Source organism: Lygodium microphyllum, chromosome 16, assembly GCF_053477565.2.
Source record: "Lygodium microphyllum isolate KBCC chromosome 16, Lygodium_microphyllum_v1.1.10, whole genome shotgun sequence".
Taxonomy (NCBI): domain Eukaryota; kingdom Viridiplantae; phylum Streptophyta; class Polypodiopsida; order Schizaeales; family Lygodiaceae; genus Lygodium; species Lygodium microphyllum.
Genome location: NC_141150.1, coordinates 133,486,017 through 133,506,357, shown reverse-complemented (window position 1 = coordinate 133,506,357; position 20,341 = coordinate 133,486,017).

The window sequence follows — 20,341 nt, the reverse complement described above, 5'->3', positions numbered from 1 at the left end:
AGTCAAATGCACTATGTGCTGTTTGATGCACATGGATGCACTATGTGGGGTTAGAGGCATTATGTGTTATCAAATGCACATGGATATACTATGTGTAGTTGAATCTATACCGATGCACTATAGTATAAGTGGATGCAACGAGTGTGTATCTAGATGGACACACTATGTGCAGTTGGATGCACATGGATATGGGTGGATACACTATATGAACTTGATGGATGAACATGAGTGCACACGGATGCACACAAGTGCTATGTTGAAATGGTTGCACTATTGGATACAAAAAGGTCCTAAGTCACATAGGGAATGCACTACAAAAGTGGATGCAAAAGTGGATGTGTGAGTGTTGGATGGATGCACTATGGTGTAGGTGGACACAGATGAGTATGTAGATGGATGTACTAAGTTGGGCGCATACATATGCAATCAGATGCACATGGATGGATGTATGTATGTACAGAGGGTGATGATTGCACCATATGGGTTGATGGATGCACAAGGGTGGAGGTGGATGCACTATGTGCAATCAAATACACTATGTATGGTCAAATGCACACATATGTACACAAGGTTTAAGTGCAATTGGATGCACTAAGTTTCACATAACGGTGTATCTCCAAGTGCCCCCTCCTATCTCTCTTCTCGTTGTCCTTCCTTCTTGTTAGCTTGGATGTGGATTGTAGAGAGGTAGACAACACACTTGGACGCACATCTCAATGCAATGTTCTACATACATTAGTGTGATGTTTGATATGGTGTAATTTTGTGTGCATGTAGTTGTCTAGTGGGTGCATGTGTGTGTGGTCTATGTGTGTGTAGTGAGTGTGTGACAAGAGCTAGAGCTAGAGGTAGGGAGGATGAGGATGAAGGGGTGGTGGTGGTAGCAGGCCTTACACATGTGTAGGGGCCAAGGAGTGGTGGCCATGGGAGAGAAAAGGTGAGGACAGAGCACAATAGAGCTCTGGTGGGAGGGTGAAAATGGCCACGAGACAGCAAGACATGGCAACTAGCAAGATTGAGGACAATCAAGGCAGTGCTCACAAGAAGGGTGTGGCACCAGGGAAGAGTAGAGGTTAATGGCAATAAGAGAGAGAGGAGTTGGTGACTGGTGTGACGTGTAGGTAGCCTAGCACTATTAGGCAAGGGCTAAGATTCAGATGTATATTGGCAAGGGGAGAAGGTGTAGGGAGGAGGAGGTGATGGTTAGGGTAGAGACAAGAGTCCTAAAGGTGCAAAAGATGGGAGGGAGGGGGAAACCCTTTTTTTTTGTAAGGGGGATGGGTGTCCCCCTTCCTTTCTCCTCCCCTCTCCTGCTCCTTCTTTTTCTTTTTCTTCTTCTTCTTTTCTTCAACCACTAGTTATATATTTTAATTTAAAAAGAAAACATGATGTTTGTAACCACAACCATGAACAAACCCAAGAAAATCCCTACTAATTTTTTAAAAAATTGTGAGTAAATATAAAACAAGAGTAAAATATATGATTCTTGTCAATAAAAATTTGCAATCTTTCTACTAATAAACTTAATCACATTAGGAATGCAAAACCTTAACTAAGTACTTGCATTTCGAAGTCGATACTTTAGCACCCCTCTTATTTTACATATACAATGCATGAGGGTCTTTGTGGTTGATGTGTCCTTGGTTGTTCTATTCATTCTCATCTTTTTTATACATGATTTTTAGGATTAGGGCTTTTCCATTCCTCTTAGGCATCTAGTCCATCTTTTGAGTCTCAAGATTGTTCTTCTCTTATTGCATGCTTTTCCTATGGTGAGAACAAACTAGAACCTTTGTAAATTTTCCTGAGAGCCTGTGCTATCATTACAACCTGCATGTGATCATACTTGTCTTGCAAATTGACATGATAAATTAATACAATTGTTATAACCATTTGGCAATTCAAATATGCAAGTGCTTCATGCACATTATTTTATGGCTAATAATCCAAAAAATTAGGCTCCTTCTTTGTGCTTGCTTGCATGTTGCATGCTGCTTACTTCTTGCGGTTAACAATATGCTAGTGTTGCCTCATGCGATGAATATGCACTATATCAACAAAGGAAATTTAACATATGTATATACTACCTTAATGCGGTGAATTTGTACATAGCTCTAACACTTGTTGGGATAACAATGACTATGCAATTTTTTACCATGCACTTTTTGAAGAGGCACTTACTCTTACTTAATAGCCTAGGCATCTAGGTTGCATTTAAAAAGAACTATCCTCTTAATAGAAAATAGAACAAAAAGACAAATAGCCTTAGAGGGGATTGTAATATTGAGTAAGCTTGTAATCAAGCCTTAGGAGAGGTCTAACTTAGGACTTGGACATGGTTAGGTGGTACCAAAAAGTAGTGTCATTGACACCATTTTTCAAGTGGTTTGTGGAGGTAAGCGTGAAGACTCTCACTCTCTTTTTTTTGTTATCAATAATGGAAGGTGCGCACGCACATACACACACACACACTCTCTCTCTCTCTCTCTCTCTCTCTCTCTCTCTCTCTCTCTCTCTCTCTCTCTCTCTCTCTCTATCTCTCTCTCTCTCTCTCTCTCTCTCTCTCTCTCTCTCTCTCTCTCTCTCTCTCACATCTTCCATTTATGCACTACAATGTTTAGTCCCATCACGATGGATTCTCAGTCCCTTGCCTAGATAGGGGCTACTATGGTGAAGGGAAGCTCATTATGATGATACAATAGATGATCAGACTTTCTGATTGGATGCAAAATGAAGTGCAATGGCCACAAAAAAGAATATATGAGCACCATACAAAATTATTAGGGTGCAAGGCAATAAGAGTATCACTAAAGAAGAAAGGACAAGAGTATTCAACTATGGTATGGATGTTACTAACAAGATGAAGAAGAGAATATGTATAATTGTAAAAAATTGTTAGATCTGACAAACACAGTGCTTTGATATAGAGACTCAAAAAGACTCTTCAAGGATGTCTTACAACATCCTAAATTGAGGGATAGAATGAAAATTTTAAAGAAGAAATCGATGTGTTTGTCCATGGTTAATAGTGATGACAATGTATGAAAAAACTAGCTACAAAATATCTTGATATTCACAAAAGAAATTTAATTGCTACAAAATTTTTATTTCAATTTGAAGATGATGGAGCGTTGCCCTTGGAGACATGCCAAAGACATGCACCCTTAAATCACATTATTACAAATGATATCAAAGACGTTGTTTTTGCTTTTTAAATAACAAATACGTGTATCCTTAAACAAAAAGGATGTTTTCCATAAATGGATTGGGAAGCATACAGTTGTTTTACATCCAATCCACTTCGTTGATGAGTCTTATGTAATTATCAATTTTATTGCTTCTTATTTTCTTTCTTTGACTTCATTTTGGGAGCCTTATTTGCACTTCACCTTCTTTTCTTCAAATTTCAAATTTTCATCTTCCTTAGAAAGCACATCTTTCAAGTTCAAATATTAGATTGTATCTATTGAAGCTCTCTTTCTTAATTTAAAAAAAAAACTTTCCATGTTCAAAGCAGTTCTCTTAAACATCAAACACTTTCCCTTCTTCATACATCAGTTTCTCATTTTCAAAAATCATTTTAATGTTTAATTTATGTAAATTACTAGTATAATGATTTCTCTTATGTGATCCTTATTATGATTCAAAGCATTTCTAAAGTATATATAAGCACTCCATCTTCCATAGACAGTACTTTCTCTTCCTCAAGAGACACTTTCTTGCATTTAGGCACTTTCTCTTTTTCAAAAAGTACATTTTATTTTCCTAATGATAGTTTTTTACAAATCTTTGCATATGAAGCACATGTAGAAAATCAAATATGTCTATATACTTCATAGTGTACAAAGCAATGATCTTACATAGGAAAGAAAGCACTTAGTATGCAAAATACACTTTTTTCCTTATGGAAGCATATTTCTATTTACAAAAGAATGTTTTTAGCTATTCCAAAAATTGCTTTTCCATTTTAAAAAGCACTTGTCCATTTCAAAATACATTTGTTCTATTTTTGAAACTATGTTTCTTCTTTATAAAATCACTTTTAATCTATTTTCTATTAAAACACTACCCAAAAATACTTTTTCTATATCCAAAAGCACTTTTCTATATCTGAAAGCAATTTTCTATGTTCGAAAGTACTTTTTGATATTTGAAAGAACTTATCTATTTTCAAAAGAACTTTTTACTATATTTGAGAGTGGTTGTCGTATGTTTTTGACCATAAAGAACTTTTCTCACTCTAGAATTAATTTTTTTCAATTATGGGCTTTTCAGTCTATTTATAGAAAACTCAATCACAGTGATAACTTTCTCTCAAGGAAATCTAGTCATAAGCACTTCTAATTTCCAAAAAAATACATAGAATAATATTATTTTTGAATTGTTGTATACAAAGTAGAGTTTTTTAAGAGATTAAAAAGCATCCTACCCCTATGTTTAGATCTCTTTGTAATGAAGATAAATTAGAGATATATTTTAGAAAAATGTCAATAGATACTTGTTGTCAAGATGATAAAGTATATAAGATGTGATAGGTCATTCGATCATGATAATTAATTAATACAAGATTATAATATCTTCATCTCACCTTCTTCTCTCAGCTTTCATGGCTTCTCTCACCTCTCTCCTATCTTTTTGGTCTTTCTCTCTCACTCTTCTCTTTCCTCCCTAGTTCCTTTCGTAACAAGTGATAGTATCAAAACATAGGTATTTGATCCACTTTCTTTTTCTTTCTTCATATCTAGCTTTATTTTTTAATTCAAAAAACCCTAGCTCAAACAAGTATTACAAGTAGGACATGGACTTTGACTAGCACTAACTGGTAGAACTAGTATAGCTAGAAGACACTATAGCTAAAGGCAGTTAGAGTAGATTGTGGAAAACTTGGAGATAATGAGACCAAAATAGCAGGTTATGGATAATTTTTGAGCCATTTTGACAAGCAATTTGGGAAAAGAGACTTCATAGAATTTAAAGGAGACTAAAAGCTTTGCTACTTTTCAAAGCAAGGTTTTGCTTTCCTCTTTGAAGATTCCACACAAGCTTTCATGGGAAAATCTTGCTTCTATATTCTCTATTGTGCTTCTATGGCCAATATGGCACCTATAGCATGAACCCTTATGATCGTATCTACAAGTGGATGGTTAACCATTAAGAAATACTTTCAGCCCTAAATTTTCACATGATATTCCAACCTTGACAACACCTATGTATGCAGTCCTAGGCCATGAAAATCTACTTTGTAGCTCTATTTTGAGAGCCGTGGAATCTCTATTTTGAGTAAGCTTGCATTACTCTTTGTAAAAGATACCAGAAGAAGCTTCAATTTTGTGATTTATTAGGTAGTAGGCCATTTTTCAACCTGAATTTCAGCATAGTTTGCATAATCTTCTCTAGTTTAGGAGAGCCCGAAGATAAAATACCTCTTGAGCATGTCTTGATTATTAGCTTGTAAGGCTTGCAAGGCCTCCCTACAAGTACTCAAAACTCCATAAGACCAAGATATGGCTATTTAGGATAGCACCTAACTATGAGCTTTTTCTTGGATATGGGATGGGGCTTTTGGAATATTGTGGTCCCTGGGAATGACAATTTATCTTTAGCAATGGTCCATGGACCAACATTGAATTAATATTTCATCCTTTTTTTAGCTTTCTTTTGAAGCCTTGTGAACCCTAGCTATGGAGTATATGAACAACACTCAATCTTTGGCTTCTACTTGAAGATTGGAAGGGGCTTCTAGTTGAGTTTTTTCCTAGAAATCATCCTCTCTTCTATCCATTCAAGTTAAGTTTTGGCTAATTTATTTTCTTCTTGAGCTTTATTCCTCTATTACAAAGTATGGATAGTAATGAATACTAATATCTCTTTAAGAATGCTTCAAGATTAAGAGCTTTTGCTTCTTTGGGGTTAGGGATCTCATCTACAATAGGCCTACTTGAAAATTTTACAAAGAGTGGTCACATTGAGGATTATTTGATATAAGAAGCCTCCTATGAGCTTGGATTTGGGGGATTCTTCCAGAACTATTCAAATTTCCCATCATACAAGGTTAACGAGGGATACATGCACTTCTAGTTGAAGGATTCATCTATATTTTGGGTTGATATAGTGTATCAATTGATTTTAAATCACCAAGAATTAAAGCATTGGAGCTATGGAGTATATATGAGCACATCATATCAAGAAATTGCATGGTGGGGGGGCCTTTCTTGAGTTGTTATGTGAAACACACACCATACACACAAGAGAAATTCACTCAAGAACATAAGATGAGAGATGGAGGCCAAAACATTTTCTTTCTAGTTTCTTCTTCTTCTCCCACACAATACAATGAACACAAAGTATAGATACGATACAATATAAAGGAAGTGGCCTACTAAGCCAAACAGTACATAATTGACTATACTAATCAACTAGCATTATAACTATACCAGCTGTAGATAAGTGTAATAACCAAATATAATAAGTGATAAGTTAGTGGCCATGTTATAATCATAATGGCTATCGATGTGCTAAGTGTAGATGTGCAAATCCCTCTAACTAGGAGATCTATCATCAATGTCTACACGTGTTGAGCCATCTCAACATATGGGAGATACTTTAGATCCACCTCCCTACCCATGCACTCAGTTCCAATTTGCCTTTGAGCCTCCAAAAACTCCTCTTTGGTTGGAAGTGTTAAAATGTGCTTAAGAGCCTTTTGTAGACAGAATTTCAGAGCATCATTTGTAGGAGCAAAATCTAAAGTATTAGAGTCCAATATATGGAATTTCTCTTGGGAATCATTAATAAGGTCATTTTCATTCTCACAAGATTCTACAATAACTCCAATGCAAAAGTATTCCTTTAGGCGGCCTATGAATTTCTGTATATCATTATGCATCAAGAACTCCTTTGTGAGAATGGGAATGGTGAGGAGTAAGGATCAGGAATTCAATGGACATTGGAATGTTTTCTTGAGCTTCTTCCACAAGATTATCTATTTTCAAATTTACTATGTCAAGATTATTTGATATTTTTTCCTCCTACTCAATAGGTAAGACCTCTTCCATGTCCATGCCTACCTCTTTGATGTCTATGATGCTCTTACAAGAGGAAGCAATTTATTACAGCCTTGTAGGGTTAGCAAGCTCCTCTTATGAAGCTAGGTAGCCCAGGAAACAAGATAATAGTTCATAGAACTCACATGTCTTTTTGTGGAGTAGACAAATCCAAAGTCTTCTTACAATCCACTGGGAGATTTTGGAGTCACATCCTTACAATCCTCCTAAGATTATTCTCATTTTCCTCGTATGAAAAATGTATAAATCACTTGAGGAGTCTCTTCATAGCAATGACCTCCTCTCCAACACTTACATCACCTTAGAAGTTAGGATCTTGTTGACACTCTAGATTTGCTCTAGATTCACACTTTCCTTGAAATAGGGACCATTTCATAGCAAGGTACTCCTCATTGACAAAAATATCTTCAGAACTTGGGGAATCATTCTTAACCTCTGGAGATTTGATCTAGGATGGGACAAAGAAAAAAGAAAAGAAAAAAATACATACAAGCAAAAGAAACCAACTTGGACCCCACAACATGGAGAAACAATGTATGACTCTAAAGAAAGCCTCGTATATGCATGTCTAAGATCTCGATAAAAAAACCATACATGAATATCACTTTGTCTACATAGAAGACAACACGAAGAAAATTGAGTGAAAATAGCAAGACTGAATAATGCCATTCATATTGAAGCATCTATGATAAAATAAGATTTGGTATGGAAAGCGCTATCACATAAGTCTAACTATATAAAGTGGCATGAAGGCCCTATGGTTGTGTCCCCACAGTCCCAAACCCTACATATCAGAGAAGGAGACTTTCCAAGTGGCACAGCATTGCTATTTGCATACTATAGGGTCTAATTCCAAAATAATTTACTATTGGGAAAGTTGATTGAAGGGAATAAAAGATTTGAAAAGTGGCATGAAGGCCCAATGGGTTGGTCCTCGAGCATATGGAAGGCCCAAACCCTACGGTAAAAGAGAAGACTTTCAAAAAGGATCATCATTGCTATTTGTGTGCCATAGAGTCCAAGTATAGAATAATTTTCTATTGTATAAGTTGATAAAAGTGGTAACATGATGTGGAAAGTGGCATGAAGGTCTGTCTATGGGTAGGTCCCTAGACATGTGGCGGAAGAATCGGATCCTATGGCATGAGAGGAGACTTTTAGAAAGGCTCAACATTGTTATTTGCACACCATAGAGTCCAATTATGAAATAATTTGCTATTGTCTAAGCCGGTATAAGAGATAACTAGATATGGAAACTAGTGTGAAGGTCCTATGGATGGGTTTCCAAACACATGGTAGAGACCTGGATCCTACTGTTCGGGAGTAGACTTTTGGAGAGGCTCAACATTGCTCTTTGTGCACTGTAGGGTCCAACTCTAGAATAATTGGCTTTGAAGAAAGGCAATAGGAGAGATCATTAGGCTTTGTGTTGGATTCATTTGTCAATAAGAACCTCATTGGACAAGCACCTTGGTACATTACATTCCATATCTTCCAACAATAAATGCCTATATTACATTCCATCCATGTACTTGTAGCACTATGGCATGATTATTTCAATTAAGGCTTATACTACCTATAGAATTGTTACAGAAGCACAAGTGAACATCACGAGAAGGAAGGACCTCTTATAAATAGCTAATTTATTGGTAGACTCAAAGGAAATGCTCTTATCTTTACAAAAATAGTTGGGCCAAAATGTTAAGGAGTGTAAAGAGATTAGACCTCCATGTGTGCTTGAGGACGATTGATAAGGAGAAACTTGATAGTTGCACGCCATATGGGAAATGTTCTTATCTTTACAAATACAGTTGGCCCAAAATGTTAAGGAGCATAAAGATATACTGTGTGCTTGAGGACAATTGGCAAGGAGAAACTTGATAGTTGCATGTCTTATGTTTCAAGTGAGTATAAATGACTTATGTCACAAAATGTGTATTTATAGAGAGTGGTAATCATGATGATGTCGATAGCCCACAAAACCATAAAATGTAGGATTGATTGCAATGTGGATAAAGGTTAGTTGAGATTTACGGCATGCTTCACATGGCAAACTACAAAAAACACATGTTATGCTAGCCACATGGCAACTAAGATTTTTGGCATGTTTTACTACATAGCAACGTGTGATATTCACTTTTCTTAACACATGGCAAAGTGACATTGTGTCACATGTGTGATTTCCATACATACATATCAACCACCTCATTTTTTTCGCTATCTACTCACAATCAAGAATTCACATCTACTATTCAAGTAGACTATTCACACCCACTTCTCGAGCGATTCTTCATGGAATATAGATATTATTCTTTCACATTCTCTATGCTTGTATAAGCTAGACCCAATGTAGTGCGAAACGAGTTTTCCTTTCAATGAAACCACCATTTCGCATGCCACGTGCTCTGGAATTTTGGATGGTCCTATCAAGAAAAAGTCTTTGGTTTCAGAGTCTCATTTCCTTTTGCACATCTAAGTCAAACCTCATGGTACACACATCATGGTTTTACTTGCTCCAGACCACACTCGTGCACATCGTAAGGTCTAAAATTTCAGACGGTATTGTTAAGTTAAAGTGGTGATCCTTCAATTCAAGAGTCTCATTCATGTTGGGGTTTCATTTACACCACTTTGCACTTATGCGCATCATAAGGTCCAAAAATTTCCAAAATCAATGTTTTGTTGCATATAATTCAAGTGCTAGTAGTCCAAACAATGGCAAGGATCGATATAAAGCACATCCAAGAGAGTGCATAGGAAACATATTGGTAGTTTATCAAAGGCCATAATTGAAGTAGAATCAACCCCAATGTTAACAACATGTGTCCAAATTCCTTTGTGAGGAGTAGATACAAATCCCTCACTTGAAGTAACTGAAGGTGAAGTCCAGGACAAATGTGAAGGTGTACCACAGGACAAGAGAGTCATCAAAGGAGTTGAAGTTTTTGACACTAGAACACTTAAAGCACATGGAATCAGCCATTCCAAGCTGAATTGCATTAGGTAATCAAACCCATAGGACGGTCTTCCTTGAAACCCTAAAAGGGCAATGAGATAGCCATAGCCTTCTTCAAGCTTTGGAATCCTCAATAAGGGCTTTTTATCTAGCTTCTATAGCATGTGGACATCAAGAATCTTGAAGCAAGCATCAAGATTGCAAAGATTAAGCCCATGGAGCAAAAAAATTGAGGGAAATTTAGATTTCAACATTTTCTTTAATAAGGAAGTATCTAATCTTATTAAGGAGCAATGAAAGACTCTTTATTGTTGGTTGATCAAGGAATTGAAGACATTGATCATCTTCAAGGGTTTAAGCTTCAATTTTAAAGATATTTCTTGAATCATCTCTTCTAGTCTCTTTAAATCTACTTACTTAAGCCACTTGTTGATAGAGAGATTAATTTAACATTGATCCTCACTTTTAATCTTGCATAGTTTGAATTATTCATTATTGAAATCTTGGCAATCTGAGAGTCATTCATTACCGCTTAATCCGTATTCATGTAGCCAATAAAAAGCTCATGGATCATTTAATCCCATGAAGAAAAATATGGCCTAAAGAAGGGCCCTTTGGTTTAGGAGTTACTGACTCTCCTAATGACAATAGATTTGAGGTGGAACAATGGGAGAGGGGGTGGTATGTACATTCTATCCACCTTCTTTACCACCCTTGGCCCACCAAGTGCAATTTCTCTAAAAAAGATAGTGGTTTTTGAATCCTAAAATCTAAAAAAGTACCTTATAATTTGACACATTTTGGGGGATTTGAGAATTTGAATTTGATTTTAAAATAAATAAATATTTTTAACTTTAAAAATATGTGTTTTGGTAGGGACTAAAAGTGAGGTTCAAGAAGTGCCTACCATGTGGCATGCAACCCACTTATGGGCGCCAACAATCTTTTGAAAATGCACTTTTTGTTAGGTCACAAATTTGGGGAATTGAACCCCTAGGCTAACATATATAGACCTATGCTCCTACCATTAAGGTATACACCAATGGCACTATGCCACTTCAAAAGTAGCATGATAACCACCTTTTTGTGTTAATTTTTTTAAAATTTTGTAAATAGGATATACTAATGGTTTTGTTGAAACCTAATTTTTTTCATCATGATATTTTGGTCCACCTTTCTATCTAGATCATAAAAACTAATCCATTTCTTATGAAGCCCTTTTTGAGTCCATATTTCCCTTAATGTTGACTCTTTTGTGATGGCTTCATTCATTAATGCACAAAATTGTAAACGGACAAGTAAGCAATCTAGCGAATCATTCATGGGTGAGCTATTCCCTCTCCTGATTTGTTGAAGTTCTCAATACCTTTGCATATCGTATAAGCATGAAAGTTTCCAGTCAATGTATATCATCCGTGTCTCCCCCCCCGGGTGCACTTTCCCATGTACTACATAGTACATATAGGACTTACAAGACTATATGCTAGGTTTACAAGCAAGGCATACACTTTTACACTAAAAAAGGCTTCCTATAGGATGCAATACTATTATTCTCTATGATTACTCTAGATAGTCACATATAGTTTTCTTATAGAAATTTTGTCCTCATTCTAACAAGGAAGGTGATAGCTCATTTTGAAGAGGGCATATCCTTTAACTTAAACTAAAAAACCTTTAGAATTTAGACATTGGAGTCAAAAGATATAGCCATTTTAGTGACTATATATTCATTGGTGGCAACACCTAAATATGGTAGGCAGGGGGAAAAAGTAAGGCTAATGAGGCTACATCAACAAATTAGGGACTCAATAGTTGAAAATACTCCAAGGGGATCATCAAGAATATTACAAGAGCATGGCGTGTATAGTACCCTAAATGCTACTCTTTGCAACCATGAAACTTGTATTATGTTTAGGTATCAAAAACTCACATCCAAGATAGATAAGATGGTTGAGAAAATGGTCATCTCAACATAGATAAATTTGTTGAACAACTGGTCATCTCAAGTGCTCAAAAGAAGGAAGTTATTCATCAAATGACTCATTCAAAAGAAGAGTCATTAGGGATAGTCTCAACCCAAATCTCTCAACCTAGTAGCGCTTCAATTGGTTGATAGAGAAAGTATAGACAAGAGTTTGAAGTAAGGCATCAATTTCAGACCTTAAACATAAACTCTCAATAAAGAATTATTGAAAGAAAATGTATTCTAAATAATATTTATGGAGTGGATGAGCCATGTCAAAGGAATGAAGAACCAATTTCTAGTACTCATGCCACTAATTCTCAAGGATAAAATGTTAGCCAACTATGGTAGATTTCAGCTAGCATTTACAAGGAGTTTCTCCAATAATTTGGGTCCCAGTGGAAGTTATTTGGATTAACAATATAATAGATGGTAAGCTTCTAATGAACAAAAAAATTGTAATGAGAGAGGAATCCAAGATAAAATCATTCTTCCAAAATACAATGGTCATTCTCTTCCCCATTATATGCATAGGAGTGGACATCACAATTGAAGTCTTATTCTAATATATATCCATGGTCAGATGATTAGAAGATTCATTTCACTACCTTCCATTTAGAAGTCTTTGGTCATACATGATGGAGATATGTAAAAAAGGAAAAATCAACAAATTAATGGATGGACAACTTCAAATAAAAAATGGCCCAAGTATTTGTTTTTCCCATAGAAGAAGAGAAGTTGGCTACAATGAGATGGTATCATCTTGATCAAAGAAACCAATCAATGAGACAGAGAGTATACAAACCAACTCTTGAATTTGACTATGAATGGGTTTCTTATAAACTAATGTAATGGCACAAAAGCCTTCCACTCTCTTCTAAGAAACTGAATTGGCTGCAAGGTATGCTCAAAAGTACAAGAAGGATATGGAGAGCCCAACACTATCATAAATCAAAAATAATTTGGAAGAATTTTTGGAGGTGCTCATATGTCTAAGAGCAACCATAAAGTTCCAACTTATTCACCTTTTAATTGCATTGATACAGGATGGAAGTTTCAAGATTCGACCTCAAAGTAGAAAGCAAGCAAGCTAAAATAGACCATGAAATACTTTGGCCCAAGGAAATCAAAATCTTATCCATGTGAATATTTTCAGAGAGTGAAAAGAAAAGGGCTTATATTTCAAATGTGGGGGAAAGTACACCATTAAACATGCCATTAAATATATGTATAAGAAAACCAAGGTCAATAGCATGTTTATATTTGAAGGGCCAAAAGAAGAGGATTAAGTTCCATTTGTGATAGATAGTGATAAAAATGAAGATTATGAAGATGATAATGACCAAGATTAGTTGTATGATTCTCTAGAAGGATTTCATTTTGATTCAAGTGGTTAGATAACTTTTGACTAGGTGGGCAAGAGTGTAGTAAGCTGTTGCATGTTGTCATTTTAGCATATTTAATATCAATGGATGCATGGATAGGTTCCAAGACCCCAAAGCACACTAAGAATTCAAGAAAGTATCCATGGCTATACTTTGTGTGTCATGGTAAATAGTGGTATTATACATAAGTTTGTAAATAAGTAAGTAGGGGAAAGATTGCAATGTCTTTCCTATGAATTACTATAGTCTATAAAGGTTCAAACGGCCAATGATGATTAAGATATCAATACCCAAATATGCTCTAAAGTTTCCCTATATTTGGCTGAAATTTTTGAAGCATGGATGGACTTGATTTCTTTAGAGATGGATCCTATTGATGTGGCCTTAGAGTTGATTTGTTGAGGTAACTAGGGAGAATTACTATGAATTTCTCTCAACTGTATATGAAGTTTGTCACAGTATAGGATAGCTCGATCACCTAGGAGTCTATAGCAAAGCAACTTTTCAACTAACCACAAAGTAGCTCAAAAAGGACTTTAAGAAGTGCTTACAAATATTTTCTTTACATCTTAATAAAGAGGTTATAAATCACTCCAAAGAATTAGCAAAGAATTGTTTGATGTACCTATAGCCCTATCTCCAAGAGAGCAATGTATCATTCTACTATTAATAGTATTTTGTGAAATCTAAAGTCAAACAAGGTCACAGCATAAGTGCTAAATTTATTTAATTGCAGCTTATTATTTTTGGAGCACTTCAATGATTATTTTTTGGACACTTATACTATCTTTTATACTTCATAGGTATTGAATTATCGTGGATGTATTATTTCATGAGGGCCAGTCTCACTTCGTGTACATTGTATTTATCTCCCACATTATATTTGTCACACGTGCAAGTGTTGCATGGGTTGCACACTTATTTGTGATTAGATTGGCATAGGCTTACCTTATTCTATTTAGACTAAGGTACAAGCACGCGATGAGGATTGATTGGCCTAGATCCCCAAAAGTGGGTAAGATGCCTAAAAGAGGATACAAATCCTAATTCATAGTGCTGGAAACCCTAAAACATAAAAGGAGTGCAAACCCTAACCCTAAAGTGGTGTGTCATCCTAGAGAGGTGACCTAACCCTAACCCTAATTTGTGTCTATATAAGGGTAGGAGGTCTCAGTTTTATTGGCCCTTTTGGTGCATCTATGCTATAGTAGATCTTTTGGTACAACTATTGAATCTTTCTATTCTCTTTTTCTATTCAATCATCTTGCCTCCATTGTTGAGAGTGAATGAGAGAGAAAGAGAGAGAGAGAGGGAGAGGTGTGTTGAGCGAGGGATTGAGAGAAAGTGAAGCTTTTCATTGTCTTCTTTTTTTCTTCTTCTTCTCTACTAGCTTCTTGACTCATTGGTGTACTTAGTGGTGGATGCAAAGGACCGGACGACATTCATGGAACCATCTTCAAGCCTTCAAGCTTTTGGATTACAATGCAAGAAGGCAAGTTGATGATTTCACTAAACCTCAAAGCTAGTTTTGTGTTTTTACTTTTTTGGTTTGGAGAGAAGGATACATGGTTAGTTAGAGTGGAGTGTCGAGAGACAAGGTGAGAGATTGTCGCCAAAGTGAGTTGAAGCTTTTGAAACAATAGAAGTCCATTCAAAGTCTTGATTGTTGGTGCATTTGGCTCAACATTTTGGTTTTGTTGTTGGGACCTAGGACAATGTAATTGCCAAGGTTCTCACACTCCTACTATATGGCAAAATAAGAGGCTTGTGCATGGGTGTGGATGGATCGATGGGCTAGCATTCTGAAGCTCATATGCCTAGCTAAGTTAGGAAGGCTGAATCGAAAGGAATCAGTTCATTAGACTAGGATTGAGGATATTGGAATAGCTTAGGATAGAAAAAAACACATAAAACACTAACTCAAAAATATCAAAACACAAAAAAATTCAAAACTCAAATACAAAATGCAAAACGCACAAAAAATCTCAAACTCTTCTTGCTTTGATAAGTTGTGTAGCATTGTAGGTGGCACTTGCTATTCATGATTGGATGGTTGAATATGTGTGTCTGATCACTACGCATGGCAAAGCTTATTAATACTCTTGTGGTTTTTGAGGTCTTGCTCTTTCTAACTTGTTTTGTTACTTTTAAGGGATGAAGTACTAGAAGAAGGTAAAGAGGCAAAGGAAGAAAAAAATGGAGAAAGAAGAAGAAGAAGAAGAAGAAGAAGAAGAGCTAGATGTAAGAAGAAGGAGAAGAAATCGAAGAGGAAGAAGAGGCAAAGAAGAACAAGGATAGAGGATAGAAGAAGATAGAAGATAAGAAGAAGTAGTGGAGGTAGAGAAGAAGAAGAAACAAAAGAAGAGTAAGGAGTAGAATGTGAAACCAACAAATGTGAAATTGAGCCCCTTTGGGGGGCAATCCTACCCACTCGTAGGAAAATGAAAATTGATGGTTTCTATCGAGAAGAAAGAAGAAGCGGGATAGAAGAAGAAGAAGAAGAAGAAGAAGAAGAAGAAGAAGAAGAAGAAGAAGAAGAAGAAGAAGAAGAAGAAGAAGAAGAAGAAGAAGAAGAGGAAGAGGAAGAAGAAGAGATAGGAAGTGAAGAGGAAGAATAATAAGCACAAGTTAAAGAATAAGGAGAAGAGGTGGTAGAAGAAGAAGAAGAAGGAAGAAGAGAAGAAGAAGAAGAAGGTAGGTGAGGAGTACAAAGATGAGAAGATAGAGTGAAGAAGAAGGAAAAGAGAAGGGTTAAAAAAGAGATAAACAAAAACTTGAAGTTGAAGAAGAAGGAGAAAAAGAAGAGGTAGAAGGAGGTGGAAGAAGAAGAAGAAGAAGAGTTTAGGGGGGTTGGCAGCCTGGGTGGCAATTAGCAGCTACTAGGCAACAACTAGTTGTCGGGTGGCAATTGGAGGTTACTGAAGATTGGGGCATTGGAGGCATTGACGGTGGTTGGTAGCCTTGGTTACCCCCATTTACTTGCCCCACCTCAACCCTAGCTCACTCACTTGCTACCAATCACCAATAGACTCACTCACTCACTCATACAATCGCACCAATCACTCCATAGGCCCTTCCTCATTTACATCACCCAATCGCACCAATCACTCATACAATCTCATTTGTGCCACTCACTCGCATTGTCTACCACCTCACTCACTCACACCACCTCAATCAACTAAAAGAAATACTTACTTTAGTCCCTATCCTCATATGCCGCCCTGACTTCTTAAAATAGTTTACCATTCAATGTGATGCTAGTGATAGAGATATATGTGTTGTTTTGCTGCAAGAATATGGTGTGGTTTCTTTTGATAGTTGTAAGCTTAATGAAAAAGAAATAAAGATGAATATTTATGAGAAAAGATGTTAGCCATCCTTCATGATATTAAGAAATGGCACTATTATCTCTATGGTAGTTGATTTAGAGTTAAGAGTGACCATTAAGTCCTCACGTACTTCTTGAATCAGACTACTATAACTCTTAAGAAGAGAAAATGGGTGGCAACTTTGGAGAATTATGATTTTTATGCTCAGGCAAAGATAATGTAGTAGCTAGTTTACTATCATGGATGTGGGCACGTAGAGTATCATACAAATTGGAGTTGTATAGTGATTAGATTGAGGATCTTTGGGAAGCCTACTTGTTGAATGAAGAATTCATCCATATATTAAAAAAATTATAGCATGGGATAATGGAAGAAAACTCTCAATATCAGCTTAATAATGGACTTATATGGTCCCATGGCAAGATTGTTATCCCCCAGTCTTCTCCTTTCGCACTAAAGATAATAGAAAAGATACATGTTTGGCTCATTTCTTGCCACTTGGATGTGTTCAAGGCATATGATTGGATTGCTAAAAGCTTTCACTAAAAGGGCCTATGGAAGGATGTCAAGGATTTTGTGTCTAGCTACTTTCCATGCCAATAGAATGAGGACATCACTCTTAGATTAGCTACTTCATTGCAGCCCCTATTTATCCTTGGGAGAAAATGGATGCATATCACTAGGGATTTTATTGCATGCCTAGCCATGACCAAGAAAGGATGGAATAGCATATATGTGGTAGTACACATGCTCACCAAAGCTACCCACTTTATCCCCACTAAGACTTAGTATACAATATCTCAATTGGGCACTCAGTTTATGGAGCATGTATTTAAATTGCATGGGTTACCATATGTCATAGTGCATGACAAGGATGTTAAGTTTACGAGTAACTTTTGGTAGGAGGTTTTCACATCTATGGGTACCAAGATTGCAACCATCCATAGCATATCACCCCCAGAGCAATGGCTAGATTGAAAGAGTCAATAATTAGCTTGAGACGTATGTCAGGCACTTTTTCCATAACATACAATATTATTGAGGTATGTAGCTCTATTTGGCTGAGTTTGCATACAACAACTCCACTCATTCTAGTATTGGGGTTTCTTCTTTTAAGGCATTACATGGATATAAGGTTTTCCCTCCTATGGTCATATTCAATCATAAGATAAATCCTCAGAGCAAAGAGAAGCTAGAGTGTATGCATGCTTTGCTTCAAAAATGTAAGGTGAATCTTCACAAGATCATTTAAAGCTTTATACTAATGAGAGGTGATGGCTAGACTGAGAGGGTCAATAAATAGCTCGAGACCTACTTAATACACTTTTTTCATAATATACAATATAGTTGTGATATGTGGTTCCATTTGGTTGAGTTTGCATGCAATCTCCACTCGCTTCTAGTATTGGGATTTTTTATTTTAAGACACTATATGGATATAAGGTTTTTCTTCCATTTGGTTGAGTTTGCATACAATCTCCACTTACTCTAGTATTGGGATTTCTTTATTTTAAGGCACTATATGGATATAAGGTTTTTCTTTGTATAGTCCTATTCAATGACAAGATAAACCCCTAGGATAAAGAGAACTACTTCAGCAATGTAAGGTGAATCTCCAAAAAGAACAAGATCATTTCTTTATACTAATAAGAGGTGAAGACACATGGAGTTTCAACAAGGAGATCTGGTCCTTTTAAAAGTTTCGAAGTCTCATTACTCCACTCTCAAGGATATCAACAGTAACAAGCTAGCCCATAGGTTCTGTGGCCTATATCGAATCATAAAGAGAGGTGATAACTAGGATTATTACTTAGAAATCCCCTCCTCAACTAAGATTCACAATATGTTTTATGTCATTTAGTTGAAGCCCTTCATTGGCACCTTAGTGGACTATGTGGAGAATTGTGCCCCCATAGATGAAGAAGGCATCATCCAATATACCTTTGAGGCAATCATTGGTTTAGCGATATGATCATTTGAAGTTTTGATCCATAAAAAAATACCTCATCAAATGGCAAGACCCACCCTTGAAGAAGCCTCTTAGTAACTAACCACCATTTTGGAGGAGTTTACCCACTTAAGAGAGCCTCAATGGGCTGAGACTAGCTAGACATGCTCTATTTTAACCCCTGACTACATGGAAACATCACTTATTTTAGAACAATTTTGTAGATGCATTGATTACAACCAAGATCTTTGTACATGGGATAAAAGTTACTCATCATAAGCTATATTTTGACATATGGTACACTCCATTCAAAGTAGCCCATTAAAAGTTATGACTAATTTACCCCAATGGGTCTATAAATGGATAGCATGTTGTCTACCCATTTGCAATATTGGTGGCAAAGTTCCCATGTTATAATGCACATTTAATATATCTCATCTACATATACCCATACGTTCCAATTCCTCTTGGATAGAGGATCCCCTCTCCAAAATTTCTCATTATAATGATTATCAAAGTGGTACTCTACGGTCCCTCTCCTTAGCCACCACTGCAAGAAGTCCCTCTCTTTTGTTTTGTTTTTAAGGGAAAAAACCTCTAGGATCGACAAGGAGTGTAAAGAGTGAGACCACATGGAAACCACGAGTAAATACCCAATCACACTAACCAAGATATAAAAGGTGTTAAGAGACCTAGTTAGGGTATCTAGAAATTAATAAAGGACTGTCTCTTCACCGAGAGAGAGAGAGAGAGAGAGAGAGAGAGAGAGAGAGAGAGAGAGAGAGAGAGAGAGAGAGAGAGAGAGAGAGAGAGAGAAGCAAATTTTCATATTCACCATCATCCTCAATCCACTCACAATCAAAGGTATTGAGGCCATCTAGGATTTTGAAAAGTGGAAAGAAAAAGATGTAGAATGTGACAATGGCTCCAAGGAATCAAGTATCAAACCTGAGACTCCTACTCTTGAGGCCACTCTATCCACAACACTCCGACTACAATAAACCATACTATTGAGGTAATTTCACAACGAAGGTCGTCTCTTCTCCACCATGAGAGACTGTACGAAATATTAAGATGTAGAATATAAAATGATTGAACTCTCAAGTATATACCTTAATGGGACCATTTTATAGTTGAGGGATACATTTATAGAAGTTGTACTTATATGCACTGTAGAAAAAAGCAATATTTGATTCCCCTAAATGTCCCCTCCCCCAAAAAAGAAGCAATAAAAATAACTAAAGTAAGATTGATACAAGGGGAGGAAATTGATCATAATTATATAATAGAAGGTAACATGATGCTCCCCTCTAAGTTGGTGCAAATGTGACGAGTGACTCACTATGTATAAACCCTCTATATCATTTGTATTTAAGGCCTATTTAAAAATACCCTTATCTATGATTTTTTAAGTCCAATGTTTAGTGTTGTTTCCATTTTCTTTACCTCATTAGATCGCTAATTGACATTAGGATTTTGAGGATGGTTTGGATAGTGCACCCTCAAGTATCCAATCTTGTGACCCCAAGCATTGCTTATTACCTATCTCTCTTAGCTCTTGGATAATTGCAAAGTCTCGCTCATTGGACTTAGCATTGTTTGCTTGGCCACCTTGGTTTAAAAAGTTCCTTCCATTGTTGCTTGATCAATCTGAAAGACCATGAGTATCTTGGTTATCCCATTGAAATACCACTAG